Here is a 20,655-nt window from a genome sequence, read left to right on the forward strand (position 1 = left end):
TTCAAGACGTTGAATTCATTTCATTTTTAAAACATGCACAGGATCCCATCGCTTCTCATCATTTCCATTACTCTGCCCAACACCCCTTTTCTCAATTACTAGGAGCAATTAACTTCCTACATGGTCTCTCTGTTGTCACCTTCCCCACTTACACTCTACTGTCAGCATTGAGGTCTCTGAAATATTTTCAAAATAAATTTCCCTTTGGTTGTTCCCTGGTTCTAAACTCTACTCTTCCCTCATTTTACTCAGTCAAAGGCAAAATCCTTATAATATCCTTTTTTTTAAAAGATTTTATTTATTTATTCGAGAGAGAGAGAATGAGAGATAGAGAGCATGAGGGGGGGGAGGGTCAGAGGGAGAAGCAGACTCCCTGCTGAGCAGGGACCCCCCGATGTGGGACTCGATGTGGGACTCGATCCCGGGACTCCAGGATCATGACCTGAGCCGAAGGCAGACGCTTAACCAACTGAGCCACCCAGGCGCCCCTCCTTATAATATCCTTAAAGCTTCTGCAAAGCCCTTTGATCTCTTCTCCCATTTATTCACCGTGCCACTGACTCTGCTGTTTCTCCTTGCCTTCACGAGTTTACACTGACCATTTCTCTTCACCAGCTGTGTCCCTACCTTCTTCAAATTCTTTATCAAATAAGAAAAATATCTTGGGGTGCCTGGGTGGCTCAGTCGTTAAGCGTCTGCCTTCGGCTCAGGTCATGGTCCCGGGGTCCTGGGATGGAGCCCCGCATCAGGCTCCGTGCTCCACGGGAAGCCTACTTCTCCCTCTCCCACTGCCCCTGCTTGTGTTTCCTCTCGCTGTCTCTCTCTCTCCGTCAAATAAATAAATAAAATCTTAAAAAAAAGAAAAATATCTTTATTAAATGTTATTTTTAACTTGAGGTCTTACCCTGTCCAAACTACTTGAAAGTTAGACTGTCCTATTGCTCTTATACTGCATATGTTTTCTCCCTAACACTACTGTCTTTTAACATGTTCTATTACTTACTTGTTTACTATGATTACTTTCTGTCTCTCTCAAATAGAATCTAAAATGCATGAGAGCATGGATTTTGTGTTTTGTTCATTGTGATGCACAATAGACAGAATTAGATCTGTTTAGGTGCTCAATAAACATTTGTTGGAAGGATTAATAAATATTGAACTATTGGATTTATCGCAGATTATACTTAATTTTACAGGTATGCGTATAGATAAACATATTCTTTGCATCTGAAAATTCTGCTTCCTTAGATAGTGAACTACTTAAAGTTATAGGAGGAATCTCGGTGACTTTTTTGGTTATTTACTAGAAAACTTTTTTCTTCCAGACTGGTTCTGTACTGGGCCATCATTTTAAAGATAAATGTTAATTGGCCAATGGTTATTTTGGCTAATTACTTTAAGAAAGCAGAGATAAATCTTAAAGGACACACAAATCTGAGAAAGTCAACATTGTTTCAAATGAAGTTACATTGCAAATGTGTTTGGAACATTTGTGAAGTACCAAAAATTATGATAGTGGGAATTGACATGAAATAAAAAAGTGCTAGAAACAGATGACTACTTTTTCAGGTTTTGTTTTGGTGTCATTAGGGTCTGTATCATAATTTGGGGGACTTATATAGTGCTGTGAGAAGGCCAAATAAAGGGACTGTTGATCAGGGAAGGTTTTGAGGAAGACTATGATGAAAAAGAATGTTGAAGTGGAACAGAAGACTATATTTTCTTGATTATTTTTAGAAAATTTCACTTGTTGCAATTGCCAAAAACATACCAAGTTACTGATATACAATGAGGACAACCTTCAAACTTAAACTGAGTAGGGACTCTAGGGACAACCATGAATCAGGAACCCACAACAAAACCAAGGAAATGAGCCAAGAGAACTGATATGAATGAGCGAAGATGCTTGGAGCCAAAGTGCACTGATGGTTAAAAAAAAATTAAGTAGATGTACATATATACCTTTTTATATAATATCCCAAACCAAAGCCAGCAAAACAATATATGTTATATATAATTTATTATATAATTATATAATTATATATAACATATATATAATTTATTTTAGTCTACTCAAACATTTATTATATATATTATAGTTTGCATCCAATTCCCCTTATAATCTCACTATTTTATTGAGGCTACAAATATAGTATTTCCCTCTATGCTGAACGAGCTATTTCATTTTCAGACATGGAAATTAATTCAGCAAAAGAAGAGGGGAAAAAGGCATTTTCCACAATTCTAATTAGTAGGAGTAAAACCAAAAAAGGCAAATAAAGATAATTTGTTCAACCCTACTTTCTACTGTTATTATAAATAGGATTATTTTAAAGTATGCATAAAGTATCACAATTAGCAGCCTTTATTAAATTAAGGGATTTGTATAAGAAAGGATTAACAATTAATAAGAGCATAATAGAAAACTGGTAGACAGTTTGCGAAAACTCCTTTCCAGCTATGGAATTATCCTGAATTTGGAACATGACATTTACAACTCCACAGGAAGCATTGTGCAGCAACTTCATTCCCAAATTTATCTCAATAAACCTCCTACACAATGTGAAATATTTAGAAGCATTCCTAAGACTCTTGCCATGATCTTTGCCTCTCTCCTTTCACAATCAAGAGGATTTTAAATGAGTTTGTTAAATCAATGTGTAAAATCCATGCCATTGTGTTACAGTTTATATTTATTTCCATTATCCACATTACTAATATAGCCTAAGATAAGTCTTTCCTAAATAGTTTTGTTAATGTCAATACATCTTTATAAAGAACAGCCAAGCTGAGTGATTGATTCTACTTCTGGAATACTTTTCTTTTAGAAGAGCATGTCTTTAGTATTGCAAGTTATTTGTTTGAAATTATTATTTATTTTTTCCAGCTTTCTTGAAATATAATTGACATATAACATTGTATAAGTTTAAGGTATACAATGTAATGATTTTATATATATGTGTGTGTGTGTATATATATATATATATATACACACATCTTAACTGCATAAATTTCATATTTCTATTTCTTGAAAGAGTGAAATTTTATTAGAGGCAGAATTTGATTTTGCATTTGTAATAATTCTGAGCATAGAAAATATTCATTCAAAAGTGTGTAGGTACTTCAGTAGTTCCAACATATGGAACATTCTCTTAGGGCAGATTTATATAATTTAGGTTAAAGCAACAGCTTGATTTTTAGGTTTCATTTGACTAACACTTATACCTGATAAAATGCTAGTCCTGAACAGTGCATGGGACACCTAAGCAGGTACTACACAAATACTTGTTGAGTGATGGATTAATCTTGGCATTTTAATACTTTGTTTTCTAATTTTGGCACTGTGGAAAATGTCAGGTTCCATGCCTTCCTTATCCTCAACCAAAAAGGCAGCATGTTTCATTCATATTTGAAAAAGCATATTCTAGAAATGTCACAGTAACCTTTTCAGATGACAGTCTCTGCCTAGGAATTCTTGACAGCAGCTATGCACAATTATGCCAACTATATATTGAAACGTTCTTATATCATCTTCCCAAAAGTGATAGCTTGAGCAGACAGCATTTAGATAACTAGATGGAAGGAAACCCAAACTCGATGCACTCTTTATAAACTTTATTTTTGAGACAAGAATGGAAAAAAGTGAAATTCAATTTTTAGTTTACTTGTTGGCAAAGTGAATAACAAGTTATTTAAAGATAATCACATTGTGTCTCAGTGTCCCTCTCTATGAAGCTAAAATCTCAGTGCATTATTAATATAGAATATTGAACACAAATGATTTTGTATCTTGATACATTCATTAGTATACACTTTATTTTTTAAGGTTTTATTCTTTATTTATTTGACAGAGTGAGAGAGAGAGAGAGAGAGAGAGAGCACAAGCACAAGCAGGGAGAGGGGCAGAGGGAGAAGCAGGCTCCCCACTGAACGAGGAGCCTGATGCAGGGCTCGATCCCAGGACCCTGGGATCAAGACCTTAGCTGAAGGCAGACACTTAACTGACTGAGCCACCGAGATGCCCCTAGTATACACTTTAAAATTTTGTTGAAAAGTAGGAAATATAAGAACAAACCGAAAGGTTATTCTCCCAATCACTTAAAATGCAATGGTGCATTTTTAAAATGGTAAATTAAATACTAATTGTAAATTAAGTACATGTCAATGATTAACAGTATCTTTAATGTGTGTGCTTGGAAAACTTGTACATATAATTGTAAGGCTGTGTCCTATTTACTATAATAGTAATGATTAAGATGATAGAGGTGATGATGATGATGATAACTAACATTTATGTGCCTATTAATATGTCAAGAACTGTTCAAAGTGTCTAACATATACTAACACATTTAATTGTCACAATGACTCTGTGAGGTAATTACTGTTAGTATCTCCATTTGACATATTAGAAAAATATCAGTGAGAATTACATAAAATCGCCCAAGGTTCTACTCTTTTTACATAGAGGAGCAGGGGGACTCAAGTCTAAGGTAGTCCTCTTAAACCCAAACCCACTATTGGTGAAGACAAAATAATCAATCTTGATATTTTGGGGTAGTGATGATAGTGAGATTTCTTTCAGCAGTGTTATGGGGAACAAACCTTCTAATAACAGAAAAAACTAGTAGTTTTTAACCACACACATTTGGCCTGAACTTCACTGCTGATAGTGGGCCATTGTCTGGGCCAGTAAAATCTGTATAGTAATGCTTCCTAAGCAATTTGGTAGGACTTTGTCCCCTTTGGCTCTCTGATATGAGAGTCATATTACACAATACACCTTTGTGCATCAGTATGTAGAAAAAATCAAGATGGTGAGTGGAACATTTATTTGGTGAGTGGATGTGAACTATGTCCTCTCTAATGTCAAAAGTGTTAAGGTAAGGTTCCCTGTAAGTACCAACAAGGCAGTCCTTAGAGGAGACTGGTAGTTGGTATTGGGAGGTTGGAAAATCTGAGGACCAGAAATTAAGCTGTATTAGAGCTTGGGATAAAATACCTGTCCATTTGGAGGGCCATTTATTGTTTAAAAGCTTATGGAGCATATCTTTGAGTAGACTCTTATGCCTCTCTGTAAATCCAACATCTTGGGGGCTAGTAAGCTAGATGGAAATTCCATGAGATTCCATGTTCTATAGCCCACGTTGGAACAGTTTGGAGGTGAAATAAGAACCTTAACCTGGATCTATAATATTTGGTGGGCCTAAGGAGATAAGCACATATCTGATTAAGAAGGAGTTTACATGATGTGAAGCAGCATTTCTGGAGGAAGCAATCCCAGGAACCCCATGAAAGTATCAATAATGGTAGCTGCATACCTACTAACCTACTAACACAGTGGTCCAATAAAATCAATTTTTTAACCTTCTCGAATAGAATAGGCTCTGTTGCCCAGGGGTACATGTCCCCATCTGGGGCCTGCTAGAGTTTTATATGGGACCAAAAAGGGCGATTATTTACCACTACTTTGGCTAGAGCCAGGGTGGGGAGGGTGGATATGCATCTGTATGTTCAATCAGTGAGTGCTGTTACTCCCACATTACCTGACACAACGTGGATCCACTCTGCTAATAGATGATGGCATCTCCGGGCGGAATAGTTGTATCTGGAGTTGTGACTGATACTCTAGGAGGTGGCTCATGTGGGACAATTTGGATAAGGAGTCTGCAATGTTATTATAATGTGCTTCTGGTGTTGGTTGGCATGTATGCACAAACACGAGGGATGATAATCAGCATATGTGAATTGGCTATCTCTTTGCAAATGGAGGCACCACAGAGAGACTTTCCTTGAATCATTACATTATTATTTTGCCCTTGTCCAGACCAAACTGTGAGCTTATTGGCTACCACCCAGGAATCAGTACAAAAGCCTGCCTTTTGCAGCTTTATTTTTATGGCCTCTTATAGAGCCAAGCACATTGCCACTAATTCTATCAGAGGCACCAAGCCAGGAGAGGCCTCCTCGACTGGGGATATGCCCATCTAGCAGGATGAAATGATGCAGCCTCCCAGCAGGCTGCACTGTGTACAATGGTAGTGCTGCCATTGTTGAAGTATGCTGACTCCCTTCCCATGTCAGTCAGTTGGTCCCCAAGAGTTCTCCTGACTGCTAGTGGGGCCATTCCTGGGGGTACCAGTAGCTTCACCTCAATGTCAGTGGGCAAGAGGCTGAGCATGGGGGATGCTACATTCTAATATTATCTAGAAAGGCCCTTGATATCAAATTTAGCCCTTTCCTGAAGGTACCCCATCCTCTTTTAACAGTGAGACCTCAGTCGCCATGCTAAGACTGCCAAGGCAGGATGGGGACTTGTGTGAAGTAGAATGAACTGTGAGCCTGATAGTGCCTCTGTCTCTAAAAGGGTCCAGTGGGCTGTCAAACTTTAGTGCTTGAGTGGTATGTACCTGGCTGCTGTCCGGGCAGGCATTTGATCCTGAACCTCATGGGCAGCCAGATGGAATCACACTTACCTCCATGTGATGTCACCTGTGACTCAACTCAGAAATCTTAGTCCCTAGGGCCTAAAGGCAGGGCTTGCTGGGCCATCTTCAAAGCAGTTTGTTGAAACCCTCTTTAATGGGAAGACACTGATTTGCATGTAAGAGCAGAAGTAGTCTTAAGTGGAATGGGCAAGTGTGGAATGTGCTGCCTCTGAAAAATGAAGAGACCTAATATGTGCTGTCCTACTGCACAGCTTGATTGTGAGCTGATGTTTTACAGGGAGAGGAATTTTGAGGACCTCTGCTGAATGAGTCCCTTGAAGTCAGCTGACCTCAGTGGCCGGTCCTTTGATCTTATGCAGGGCAATGGCCCATCCTCTCTGCTGTAAATTTTATGTTACTGGTGTAAATTTTGGAGATGTCTCAAGACATTGGCTTGACTCATCCTCGGCTGATTGCCTCTCCAGGGTGTCCCAATCGAGCTCACTGGGATTGAGATCCTAGTGCAATGGTGGCAGGATCTTGAGGACTGGTCTCTAGGTCTTAAAGAATGTAGAATCAGAGCTTTGGCACATTGTTCTGCTGTGGCCCTGAGGGGTGCCCAGTCCTTTCATGGGCATTTTAGATTTAGTAAGAAGCTCTTTAATTCCTTGAGAGCTTTAGCGGGAGCTAGCACTAGGTGTTTCAGCCATTTGTATTCAGCCATTAGAACTTGAGACACCATGTGCCAGGGATGGGGCCTATGATATCCATGGGGTCAGAAGATGAGGTGTGACAGTAGCAAGGTATGCAGTGACAGATGGACCACATGACCGAACCAGTCCCACCTTTGCCAGGGGCCATGACTTCCTGAGCGAGGGTGCCCCACATGTAGTGGTTAGAACTCAGAGTCCTGGTGCCGTGGTCAGGGAAGGGGACTCTCCCTCTCCTCCTTCTAAGGGCACTGCCTGGCCCCTCTATACAGTAGCCCAGTAATGCCCCGGCCATTAACTAATGCAACAGGATTATGAGAATTGACTAAGAGTTTTGCAATCCTGTTGCATTAGTTAATGGCCGGGACATGAGAGTGGCAACCCCAGCCCAAGTGTGGGCTACTGTATAGAGGGTCCAGGCAGTACCCGTAGAAGGAAGAGAAGGACAGCTGGGTTTGTGCTTAGGATCAGGAAATATACCTAAAGCCTAACACCCACTTGGGGATTTTACCCCATGAGGTGTTAATGGTGGAAAGCACATCCGTGGCATCTCTAGCCAGCTCCAATGAACAATACTCTGAGGTTCAGGAGGTTTCTGGTTCCTTTTTTCAGAGCTTATATTTTGGGATGAGAGGCCAAGTTAAAACTGTGCACAGTCAATACAATGCAGCAAACAAGAGTACAACTGAAGGCCAGCAAGCCGCAGACCCCCTCTCAGATGGAATTACCCTTCTAGGAGAGTCAGTCAGAAAGCCATTCACTGCTAAAAGGCAAACCCCGTGGTGTTTTGCAAGTGGGACTCAATCTATCCAGTTCTGTTGGTGAAGCCAATGGTTGTAATTTTGTTATTAATTAACATTTGTTAAGTAAAGCCTTGAAGTGTCCAATGGTGAATCAGGGTACAACAAGGCAGAGTGAAATAAAGAAGTTTAATTCACGGGTTCTGGAGGAGGCACACAGCAAACCTTGAGGGGCCATAAAATGTCACGATGAGGTATAGGCAGAAGGAGTGGGACTGGATCTGGGACACATGCTTTTAGTAGGGTCCACAGGGGAAGTGCTTTGTGGTTCCTGGGCTAAGGCCAGGTTGGTCAATTCAGATCAAAGGAATCAGGTCTTGGTGAGCTTCTTGGGGGTCCTATTGAGGAGGCACATGAGGGGAAGATCCTGGGAGGCAGGAAAAATTGCTTCTCACAAGGTAATTAGGAGAGTCCCATCAGCAAGTTGCACACACTTGTGGCTCATGGGCAGGGCTAGTGTCAGTTCAAGGCTGCCACAGACAAACTGGATGCCAAGGCAGCAATATTATGGAGTGTCCCATTAAACTCTCAACCATGGACAGTCCCTGAGTGTTTGTCTTTTCAAAATGTTGCTTCTGAATCCATTTTTGATGGAATATAAAATCCTTAGCATTTGTTTCCTGAGTTTCTTGAAAGTCTACTGTCCCATTGCCCAGGTTTATATACAGCATTTAAGAAATCTAACACCAGTGGAAGTTCACTGACTTCTAAGTAGCTGGGTATTTTTGCTTAGAGTTTCCAAGATCATTTTTGTCTTTTAAGGTCTAAAACTTTAACTAAAATATATCTCAGGATTGATTTTTTTGCAGCCCCATTTTTTCTTAGGTATATGGTGGACAATTTCAATAGATTTATTTAAGGTTTTAAAAATCATTTCCACAATTTTTTTTTTTTTTTTGCACTATAGTTTTATGTATTCCTTGTTTGCTTCGCTTTCTTCGTCGACTTCTACTACATGGACAGTGGAGTTTCTTTGCCCGTCCTCTGTTTCAACCAGAAGCTTCTGACATTTTACTTCTGACATTTTCACTTCTTTATTTCATTTTCATTCTTCTTTGTTTCCTTTCATGAATTTGTTTTATTACATATCATCTTAATCTATGTTAATTTGACAACTTTTATACTATTTTTTTATTGCTGACATATATTTTTCCTTTTTCTTGACATCTGAATCCTATCAAATCTCTTTGCATTTATCCCTCTTTTTGTGTATTATTCTTAATTTGGATATCTGATTTGGGGGATTTTTGTTACTTTTTAAAAACTCAGAAAGCTTATTTTGGATATTTATTTGGATGCTTTATTTGGATATTAGTATTAATAAAATTTACTTCTGCTGTGTGTGTGTGTGTGTGTGTGTTGGGCGTGTACAGATTTTCCTATAACCTCAAATAATTTCTCAATCACCACTGTTTTAGTCACTGCAATATCTTTAGCCTGCAATTGTCTGTTGTATATGACAAGCATTTTGATTATGATATTTGCTGGGAAGTAGATTTGGAAAAATAAGAAGGAACACACTGATATACTTTGCTTTACACATTGCTGGTACCTAATTATCCATACGAACTTCAGGACTCTTCCATTCTTATTTTGCTATATGGCATCTGCCGTACTTGCTTGTCTTAGTGAGTCAACAGTAAGATAAGATACCTCTTGGTCAATTTGCAAAGGAACAACCACACAGGTAATATAATTACTCCAGCCTGTTCTATCATAATGTGTGTCCTCTTGTCTTCTCTCACACAAAGGTAGTACTTTCTCCAATGTTGGGTTCCATTTCTCCCATTCCTCCCACATAGGCTCCTCATATATTTCCCACAAAGTTCTCAGCATTTGGTGGTACTACTAAAGCCAGTTCCATCAATTTCAATCCCTCTCATGGGTTCAAGGTGGAGTCTGGGAGCCGAGGTGTGTTTTTCCCTTGGTCAAAAACTTGATTGTTGACTCAAGTCTTTCTTAACATTCTACCATCTTATGTCTTGGTTTATATCTTCTCAGTTATTTGAGAAAAGAGGATTTGAAATTATAGGAAAAGAATAAGATTAAAGAATATTAGTTAATACTTTTTTTTATTTGCCAAAGAAGAGAAAAAAGCAGACTTATATTTACTTACTAAGGCTTTAAGTATGTTTATGATTAAGACTGTAATTATTAAGAATATTTTAGGATTGTTTTACAAGGAAGAAAGAAAACCCTACATTATTCTGTTATAATAAAAAGCAAAAAAAAAAAACCCTGCTTTTAAAAAATAATATGTTAAGTATAGAAACAAAATTTATCTCTTTAAAATAATCTGCATGAATCACCAACATATTAAAAATAAGCTTTACCTAGGTGTGGAGGAATAATAACTATGTAAACATGCTTTTTAAGATGTAGTTGAATATATTCAAATGAACTTTTCAATATGTGGTTGAATAACTGAAGATCAGGCTTTAAAATATATTTAAATATATATTGAATTTTCTTTTTTTTTAAATTTATTTATTTATTTGAGAGAGCGAGAATGAGAGAGAGAGAGTACATGAGAGGGGGGAGGGTTAGAGGGAGAAGCAGGCTCCTCGCCGAGCAGGGAGCCCGATGCGGGACTCGATCCCGGGACTCCAGGATCATGACCTGAGCCGAAGGCAGTCGCTTAACCAACTGAGCCACCCAGGCGCCCCTATATTGAATTTTCTTGTTTATTCTTAACCATCTTTTTTTTAAAGATTTTATTTATTTATTTATTTGAGAGAGAGAGAGAGAGAGAGACAGCATGAGAGGGGGAGAGGGTCAGAGGGAGAAGCAGGGTCCCTGCTGAGCCGGGAGCCCGAATGTGGGACTCGATCCCAGGACTCCGGGATCATGACCTGAGCCGAAGGTAGTCGCTTAACCAACTGAGCCACCCAGGCGCCCTCTTAACCATCTTTTTAACATTTACTGGCATATCCTGGGAGACATATCACATTTATTACATACATACACACACCTGTATATATGTATATAAATTCATACAAATATATGCATATCTCCTATATAATGCTGTTATATGTATACATATAAAACTGTCATAGAACTACCTGTAATTATATATTTACATAATTATATAGATATTATTATGTGGTTTTATATATATTACTTCCTTGTAGCTGTTTTTTGTTATAGATCAGTAGTCATAGATTAAATTATTTTGCTTTCATGTGGACTGTTTTTTGTTTTGTTTTAGTTTTTTTTTAAGATTTTACTTATTTATTTGAAAGAGAGAATGAGATAGAGAGAGAGAGAGAGTGAGAGGGGGGAGAGTCAGAGGGAGAAGCAGACTCCCTGCTGAGCAGGGAGCCGGATGTGGGACTCGATCCCGGGACTCCAGGATCATGACCTGAGCCGAAGGTAGTCGGTTAACCAACTGAGCCACTCAGGCGCCCTGTTTTAGTTTTTTATAAGGTACGTTTTAAGTATAGAATTTGGGGGGTTTTGCCAAATACGTGCAATATGCAATCCCCATCCCAATTCACCTTGGAACATTTTCATCACCACTTTATGTTTCTCAGGTCCTATGTCAGTAAATCCACACTCCCAAGTCCTCCAGTGCAAAAAAATTTCTGACTTCTCACCATTACTTAGATCTGCCTGTTTAGAACTTGATATAAATGGAATCATGCAATACATACTATGTTGTAACTGGCTTCTTTCACTTACCACAGAGTTTTGAAATTCCTCGATGTCACTGAATGCATCGGTTGTTTGTCCATTTTATTCCTGGATATGAATTGTTTGAATGCCTCAATTTCTTTATCCATTAGTGGATAGAGTCATTAACAGATATTAGTGTCATTTCCCCTTTTTGGTTACTATGAGAGAAGCTTTTGTGAATATTCTCTTGGGAGTAATTGCTGAGTCATGTGTTTAGTGGATTGGAATTGATGCATCATATTATAGGTCTTGTTTACAAGAAACTGCCAAACTATGTTCTGAAGTGACTGTAATATCTAATACTCCCAGCGGAAATGTGAATGGGATTCAATAGCACTCATTCTCACTAACATGATAGTTTCAGACTTTAATTTTTGTTATAAAGTGAATGTGAAGTGCTTTTTCATGGTGGTTTCAATTTGCATCCCTGATGATTAATATTTTGAGCATCTTTCCATGGGATTCAGAAGTCTTTTGCACATTTTATAAAGTTATTCATATTATTAAATTATAGATATGCACACACATGCAAACAGAGACATAGATAATTCTGGATACAAGTGTTTTGACAGCTTCACATCCATTAAGTGTTTTTTGCTAATTTGTGGATTGCCCTTTTGTTTTATCAATATGTATTTTGAGGAGTAGAGATGTATAATTTTTATAAAGTCAATTTATCCATTTTTTCTTCCATATTTAATGACTTTGGTATTTTTATAAGAAATCTTTACCTACTTAGAAGTTGCAAAGATATCATCCTTAGTTTGCTTCTGAAGCTTTATAGCGTGAACTTTTATATTCAGTTCAATTACCCATTTCAATTTAATTTTTATGAATCATTTGAAGGAGGGATATTGATTTATTTTCCCACATACGTATTTTCAGTTGTTTCAGAACATTTGTTGAGGAGAAAAACCTTTCCCCAGTTAATTACCTTAGTACTTGGATCAAAATTTAATTGATTATATCTGTTTATTTCTATTTCTGGAATCTCTACTCTGTCGTATTGACCTATTTGCCTACCACTACATTCTCCTGATTATTTACACTAACTATGGTATTAAAATTAAGCAGTATAAGTCTTCTCTTTTGGTCCTTTGCTTTTGTGTGTCCATTTTAGAATCAATTTGTTGGGCGCCTGGGTGGCTCAGTCGTTAAGCGTCTGCCTTCTGCCCAGGTCGTGGTCCCAGGGTCCCGGGATCGAGCCCCGCATCGGGCTCCCTGCTCAGCGGGAAGCCTGCTTCTCCCTCTCCCACTCCCCCTGCTTGTGTTCCCTCCCTCGCTGTGTCTCTCTCTGTCAAATAAATAAATAAAATCTTTAAAAAAAACATAGAATCAAGTTGTCAATTTCTACAAGAAAGCCTCTTGAGTTATTTACGGGGATGGACCTTGAATTTGTATATTATTTTTGAGAAGACTTACGTATTAATAGTATTTAAATCCTTTAAATTTATGACATAAACTATATCTCAATTTATTTAAATTTTCTTTAATTTCTCTCTGCTCTATTTTATAGTTTTCATTATAGTGGGCTTATCATATTTATTGCAAATATATATATATTAGTTTAAGCATTAAATTAAATTAAAAATAAACTGTCATGAATGTTTTTAAAATGATAATTTCCAATAGCTTACTAGTATACTAAAATATAATTAACTCTTTCATATTGATTTGAACCCTATGATCTTGATAAATTCGTTTATTAGCAATCTTAGTTCCCCCCAGATTAATTAGTATTTTGTATAAATGCAATCATGTTTTCTGCCAATTTTTTTTTTATTCTTCTGTTCTTATCTGAACTGTATTTTTTGCATTGAAATTCCGTTTTGCAACTGAACTTTCTTTTTGCATTGGCTAGGAACTCCAGCACAATATTGAATAAAAGTGAAGGCAGACATCCTTGCTTTGTTCTCAATCAGCTTAAGGAATTTTGTAGTCTGTTTACTAAGTATTATTCTAGCTATAGATTTTTCATGGAATATTTTATCATGTTAAAGATGTTTCCTTCATAACTATGTCATTGAAGGTGTTTATTACGACTGGGTTTTGAATTTTGTTAAATGCCTTTTCTACATCTATTAAGATGATCATATTGATTTTATTCTTTATTCTGTTAATGTGGTAAATTACACTGATTGATTTTAAATGTTGAACACATTATTCTAAATCATTTACAGATGTCAACTCATTCAAACCCCATACCATCTCAGTGTAAAAGTTACTGTTAATTTACCCAAGGTCACTGAGATAATAATAATTCGTCAAAATAAGATTTGACACTGTAAGTTTAACACCTGAATCTGTGTTCTTAACCACTATTATATTTAGCAATCTTTTCTAATCAGTCAAATGCATACCGTCATTTATTAATTTCACAGAAATTGCATACACCTCAAATCTACATTACATATAAATTTGTATAAGCATTTTGAAATTTTAAAATGATACAACTTTTTTCTAAAATCTCTAAGTTTGAGTATTTGATGAATTAAAGTGTCTAATTTCTATTACCTTACTGAATAAGAAATAAAAATGTTTCTTCTTGGCATATGTCCTTGTTTCTGTCAATGTCACTTGGTTTAACGATGAGAAAAACAATAATATTTAAAGACTCACTGTCGGATTGGCAAGCATTTAAACATGTGAATACATTTTTAAAACCTAATGATGAACATTTTTTCAATGTGGAAAGTTAAAAATTGTAACAGGTTAGCCCTCCTGAGGATTTGCATTGAATTTTTTAGTTCCTCGGGCCATTTATCTACTGCATTATGTGAACTCAGTTTTTTTTTTTTTCTTTGATAGTGGTAATGTCAAAAATGTCAGAAGATTATAAAAAATATAAACCTGAAACATATAATTATATTTGTATTTTCATACGAAATAAAATAATTTTTGAGACTTTTTCTTATATTAATCTTACCCATTAAGGGATATTAACTGCAGTAAAATGCAGTTATTTTTAATGTTTTTAAAGTACAGTTAAATATATTTATTTCTATAATAAATAATACTTTATCTTGTATAGAATGTTATTTCAAAGTACAATAATATACATTATTTTATTTGATCTCTAATCATTCCTATAACTGATAGATCGTTTCATGCTTATTTTATTAGCCATATTTCAAGGGCATCTGCCTTCTGCTGATTTTGAGGTTTTATTCCCATCCTGATTCCTTCTCCTGAGTAATTTTTCTCAGTCCTTAACCCTTAAGGATGAGCTACAAATCAACTGATGCCTGGACATCACTAAGTGTTGGTCTCAATTTCCTTAAGAATTTTGTTCAAGGGTCATGGTTTCAAAGCCAGATTAAAACTATGACCAAGCAGTCCTTTCCTCCAGTCAAATTCTCCTGCTGAATTCTGCCATCCTGCAGCTGTTCCCAATAGGAAGCACCCTGGATGAGGGCACTGTGCTGTTCCCAATCTGCCAAGTACTACTTCAATATTGAGGGTAGGAAGTCTCTCTTCCCATGTGGTGCTCAGATAGGACCTTCATGCCAAATAAATCATGAGAAGCTGTAAGCAACCTGTAATTTAACTCATTAGTATGCAGCCATAGACTAGTGTGGTGGAGTCCAGAAAGATACCGACAATACCTTTATATATGATACACAATATCTAATATATCTAATTATATATATATATATATATATGAGTTAACTGTTGGTCTCGTATATTCTATGGGTTATGATCAATGCATAATGACATGTATTCGCCATTATAGTGTCATACAGAATAGTTTCTCATATATATATTCTCATATATATATATTCATATATATATATATATATTCCCCCCCAAAACATGTCTTCTTCAATAACTTAGTTCTGATATTTGACAGGAGTTACCATCCTATAGAATAACCATCCTATAGAATAGTTTCATATATATATGCATATATATATATAATACATATATATTCCCCCCAGAAACTTGTTTTCTTCAATAACTCAGTTCTGATATTTGACCAGAGTTACCCAACTTATACCATAAGCTTTCTCAAGTGAGTTGACCCTTGCAAGGACACTTGTCCTCTTTTCCTAGACTTGGCTTCATTCGGAGTCTACTTAACATATGCTTTAAAAAAATAAGATTTCTGGTGGAATAGAGATTAAAATGCTCAGGTTTATCTGGAGATTGTGAGTTTCATAAAAAAATGAGAACTGGGCTCCACCTGAATAGTGTATGAGAGTCCTCCTAGCTATCAAAAGTGGTGAAGCCTGATGAGAATTCATAATGGTATCACTATTCTAGAAGTCTTTTCTAATAAAATTAAATATACTCTTAACATCCTGCAATAATGCCCTTGGTATTAATCCAAGCAAGCTGAAACACATGTCCATACAAAAACCTGCACATGGATGTTTATAGAAGCTTTATTCAAAATTGCCAAAGTTTGTAAACACCTGCGATGTCTTTCAGTAGATGAATGTATAAATAAGTATGGTTCAGCACTAAAAAGAAATGAGTCATGAAAAAACATAGACAAGTTTTGAATGGATTCTACTAAGTGAAAGAAGCCAATCTGAAATGGCTGCACACTGTATGATTCCAACCATGTGACAATCTGGAAAAGGCAAACCATAGAGATGTAAAAAGGTCAGTGGATGCCAGGAATTGGGATAAGGGAGGAAAGGATGAATAGGTGGAGCATAGAGGACTTTTTACGTGGTGAAATTATTCTGCATGACACTCTAATGGCGAATATACGTCATTACGCATTAATCATAACCCATAGAATGTACGAGACCTACAGTTAACTCAATGTAAGCTAAAGATTTGGGGCAATTATGATGTCCCAGTGTAGCATTATTGATTGCAACAAATGTCCCACTCTAGTCAGGGGATACTGATAGTGGGAGATGCTGTCCTATGTGGGACAGAGGGGTAAAAGGAAACTCTGTACTTCCCACTCAATTTTGTTGTGAACTTAAAACTGCTCTAAGAAATAAAGTCTATTTTCTAAGAATGACTAGAGCCATTTCAGCCAGAAAAAATATCTTATCTGAATTAAATACCCAGGAAGAGGTAGATCAGCATGCCAGGTGTCTGATAGACCAAACTCTGAGCAGTACCACATCATCACTGGAGAGGTAACAACATAGAGACAATAACTTTTGCTAGTATTTTGTCGAATGTAATACTGTACATACTAGGTTAAATCACATAACATTGGCAAAATCTGACATTTTTGACTAAGAGAAAAACTCTTAATTTTATATGGTTCAATCTGATATTAGAAAGTTAACTCTGATTTGTGTTTTCTATAGGAGGAGGCAGCAGTGCAATTTCTTAGGTTGGTGGTGAATAAAGTGAGTCCAAAAAAGGGTAAGCCTAGTGGACTATTTGTGCTTTTCTGAGAGAGTTTGTTGTTGTTGTTGTCTTTTCTTTTCTTTGATTACTGAGAAGTGTACAGAAAACTGAAGCCAGAAGCAAAATACTTAGAAAGCAAGAGAGAGGGAGAGTTTTAATAATGGTACCAAGAGTCCACCTGATCAAAATTTAGGGCCTGTAATCAAAAGGTATTCAAGAAATGAAGAAACTATTTTTCTGAAGAGGCATCCATTTGTACACTAGTGTGACTAGATGTCCAGTTGTGTTCTATGCACAACCAAGATTGTTAGAAAGAGTCTGGGAATCAGAGAGAACTCCAAATTTAATGGATGCCAAGAATCAGTCGGAGAGATATGAACTGAAAATCATGAAGGATTTTGTACTTCATTTAGGATGATAGGTCATTCTCTAGAGGCATTGGAGATTCATGGGAAAATGAGATCTGATTGACACTTTAGGAATAATTTTATCTGCTGTAAAATAAATTAATTAGTTGGGCACATTAAAGAAGTCAATGACCGCTGAGGTGAATGCAGTAGACCAGTCAAGAAACAATAGATGTGGAACTAAACAGTGGTAGTGAAAAATGGACAGTGAAGGAAATTTTGAAAACATTTAATACAGAGTATTAGAGAAAAAAAAAAAAAACAGTTACAATTAACAGATTAAGAAAACCTCACTGGATAGTTTAAATGGAGGGGATAGGATTAAAGAGGCAAGACTTTGAAGTTTTGTGTAGGGATAGTGAGGGAACGTTGTTGTCATTCCTGGAGGAAAAGAAACAAAGAATCAAAGAAGCCCATTTTCAAATAACAACCTCTTTATTAAAGCAACAAATTGTGTTAGGAAGGGTACAATGTTCAGGGTATTGAAAGATAAATATGAGTTTGCAACAAGGAACAAAATAATAAAGTAAGAAATATATACACTCTATCTCTCACTTAACATTCCATGAAATGAACCAAAAAAGTATTTCACAAGTATGAATAAACCTACGATGTCTAACAAAACAATGAAAAGCGATGTCACTTTACAGAAATACTGAGGGGAACCCCAACATTTAGAAAGTATACACGTTCGCTTCTCAAACCTGAAGAAACCACTTCCCAGAACAAGTACAGCAGATAATTACTGCAAAAGTGGGGGCAGCATCAGAGAATGCCAAACTGACTCAATGCATGCAAGATGCAGCAATGAACTTAGAAACATCGGTTGTCAAGGCGACTAATGGGGAAAATAGATTTGGAATGGAGAGACCATTTGAGTTTTTCCCATTTTGCTCAGAACTCACAGTAGTGGCACTTGATCATGGAGCTGGAGCAGTGTCATTCCTGAGAATGAGGAGATAGAGAAAGGTTCTTAGAAGCTAATTATACCCTGAAGGGAGGGAACAGCTCATATCCAAAGGAAATGACCCTGGTACATACCTCTCAGTAGGAGCAGTACATGCTGTCCATCTTATGCAACATCTAGGAACAGACCCCAGCAAAGTAGAACTGGAATAGGATTTCCAAATAATCATGTTATTATTAATAATATAATATATTAATAATTATATTATTATTATTAAATTAAGTTAGAGTCACCCAATATTGGAAAAAAATCTTTTACAATGACACTAAAGCAATGAATTAAAACAGTAGAATTAACCAATAAACATAGGAAATAGAAGATTTTAGGATAGATATCATAAAAAGTCTTCAGAAATATGTCTTTGGATATTGCATATATAGAAAAGAATCAACTGGGGCCCCTGGGTAACTCAGATGGTTCAGTGTCCAGCTCTTGATTTCGGCTCAGGTCATGATCTCAGGGTGGTGAAATGGAGCCCCACCCTCCCGGCTCCCCAGAGGGCTCTGAGCTTAGTGGGGAGTCTGCTTGGGAGTCTCCCTCTCTCTCTCTCTCTCTCCCTTTGCCCCTCCCCCTTCATGCATGCGCACTCTCTCTCTAAAACAAACGAATAAATCTTTAAAAAAATAAACAGGAATCAACCAATGAATTGTAGATTACATTTTTACTTCAACATAATGTAAATTATCAATATGTATAGCATACTGTATTTAAAATACAGTTGAAAATAATTATCTTCTTTTAATGTAGAAATTTGTAAATTCCTTTATAATGTGGATGTCTTTACTTTATAGTTTCCTAAAGCCTCTTTTTAGTTAGGAGCATGCCTAAGTATTTTCAAAATAATGTTCATTGCATAAGAACAAGAAATGGACCTCTTTTGCAATACAATCAAGGCATGCAACACGTTTTTTTTTTGAATTTGAACTTTTATTTTCCTTTAAGTCTGCATATCTTTAGTTAAAATGAATAGTCTTATAGTTCATGCCATAGATTTTTTAATGTGAAAATTGTCCAAAGGTATAAGAATGGAATTAAGTTTTATATTGGCACCTAAAATCTATCTTTGTCAGTTGAGCATGTAAAGTTCACATTCCAACTTGCATTTCTGAATATGATTATATTAATTTCTCTCTTGCTAGGTATAAGTTCCTTTGAGAATAAGCACCATTTTTTATTTATGTTTTCTTCCCAGAAACTGTGAATAGGACCTCCATATATATAGTAGACATTCCAACAATGTTTTGTGAATAAATGAAAAAATATATTATTTACAAACTTCTTTAAAATATTTTCCGCATAAACAACGCAGCATCTTCTACAAATGAGTCTTTAAGAGAGTAATTACGTTATTGTGCTAATTTATTGTGCAAAACCATTTTTTAAAGAGATAGTGTTATAATCCAGTCAATTGTAAAGCCAGCTCCAGTTGAAAAATGTTCAGGAAGCAGGTTACTTCATCATTTTCTAAGAGAAATAGCAGAAAATTACTTCTTTCTCACACTGTGCTGTTTCTTGTCTCATTCTTTCTACATATGTGAAGATATCAAGAAAAGTTTTCCTTCTTTCTTTTTTTTTTTTTAAATTACTAGGAGATTGTCTGACACCTAGTGGGCACTCACTAAATGTTTGTTGATTTATTACAAGAAAGAGAGTTGAAAATACAAGAGAAAAAAAAATGAGGGCAAAGTCATTATGTAAAGTGTCTTAAAATGCCTTAAACTATAGGTGAAATAAGAAGAAGGGGTTGGCATCTGAGAAGCTCCCTGGAGGCATGAGAATGTTCTAGAGGCTAATGCGAATCCAAATACGCACATTCATTTTAAGAATAGGATACATTTATAAAAGAAACATATATTTCGTATTGAGTAAAATAGCCTAATTACAACTTGTTATTTATCCACATAATTTAATAATTTAGTAATAAAGGAAATGTAAAGTTTTGATCTGAATAGGTTATATTTTGTATTTCACAGACCATTATTGAGTTAGCAATTCTGTATCTATTCAGAGGCTTAAAATTAAGAATGCTTAACACTGCACAAGCAATCATTTAAAGAATAGGAGAACAAAGAAATAAACATTTCACCTAGAACAGACTAGGCCAAGTGTAACTAGGTCAATAAAGATTCTAACATTAGAATATGCTGCGTACTAAAAACATTCTTTTATCTAAAAATGTATATTTTCTATGCTTCTTTAATGTGGATGGTTGTAAAACTTATTCGTGCATCTCTATTATTCACAATGGAATTATTTTTTAATGAAAGTTAGTGAGCATTCTGTTTCTCTTTCTGGAATCTTATATGCCAATATTATTCAAATTTAAGGCCTTTATAAAAGAAAGTCCTA

The sequence above is a fragment of the Eumetopias jubatus genome, unplaced genomic scaffold (assembly GCF_037043125.1).
Source record: "Eumetopias jubatus isolate StellerSeaLion01/CBP00866 unplaced genomic scaffold, mEumJub1_p1.0 scaffold_5, whole genome shotgun sequence".
Taxonomy (NCBI): Eukaryota; Metazoa; Chordata; class Mammalia; order Carnivora; family Otariidae; genus Eumetopias; species Eumetopias jubatus.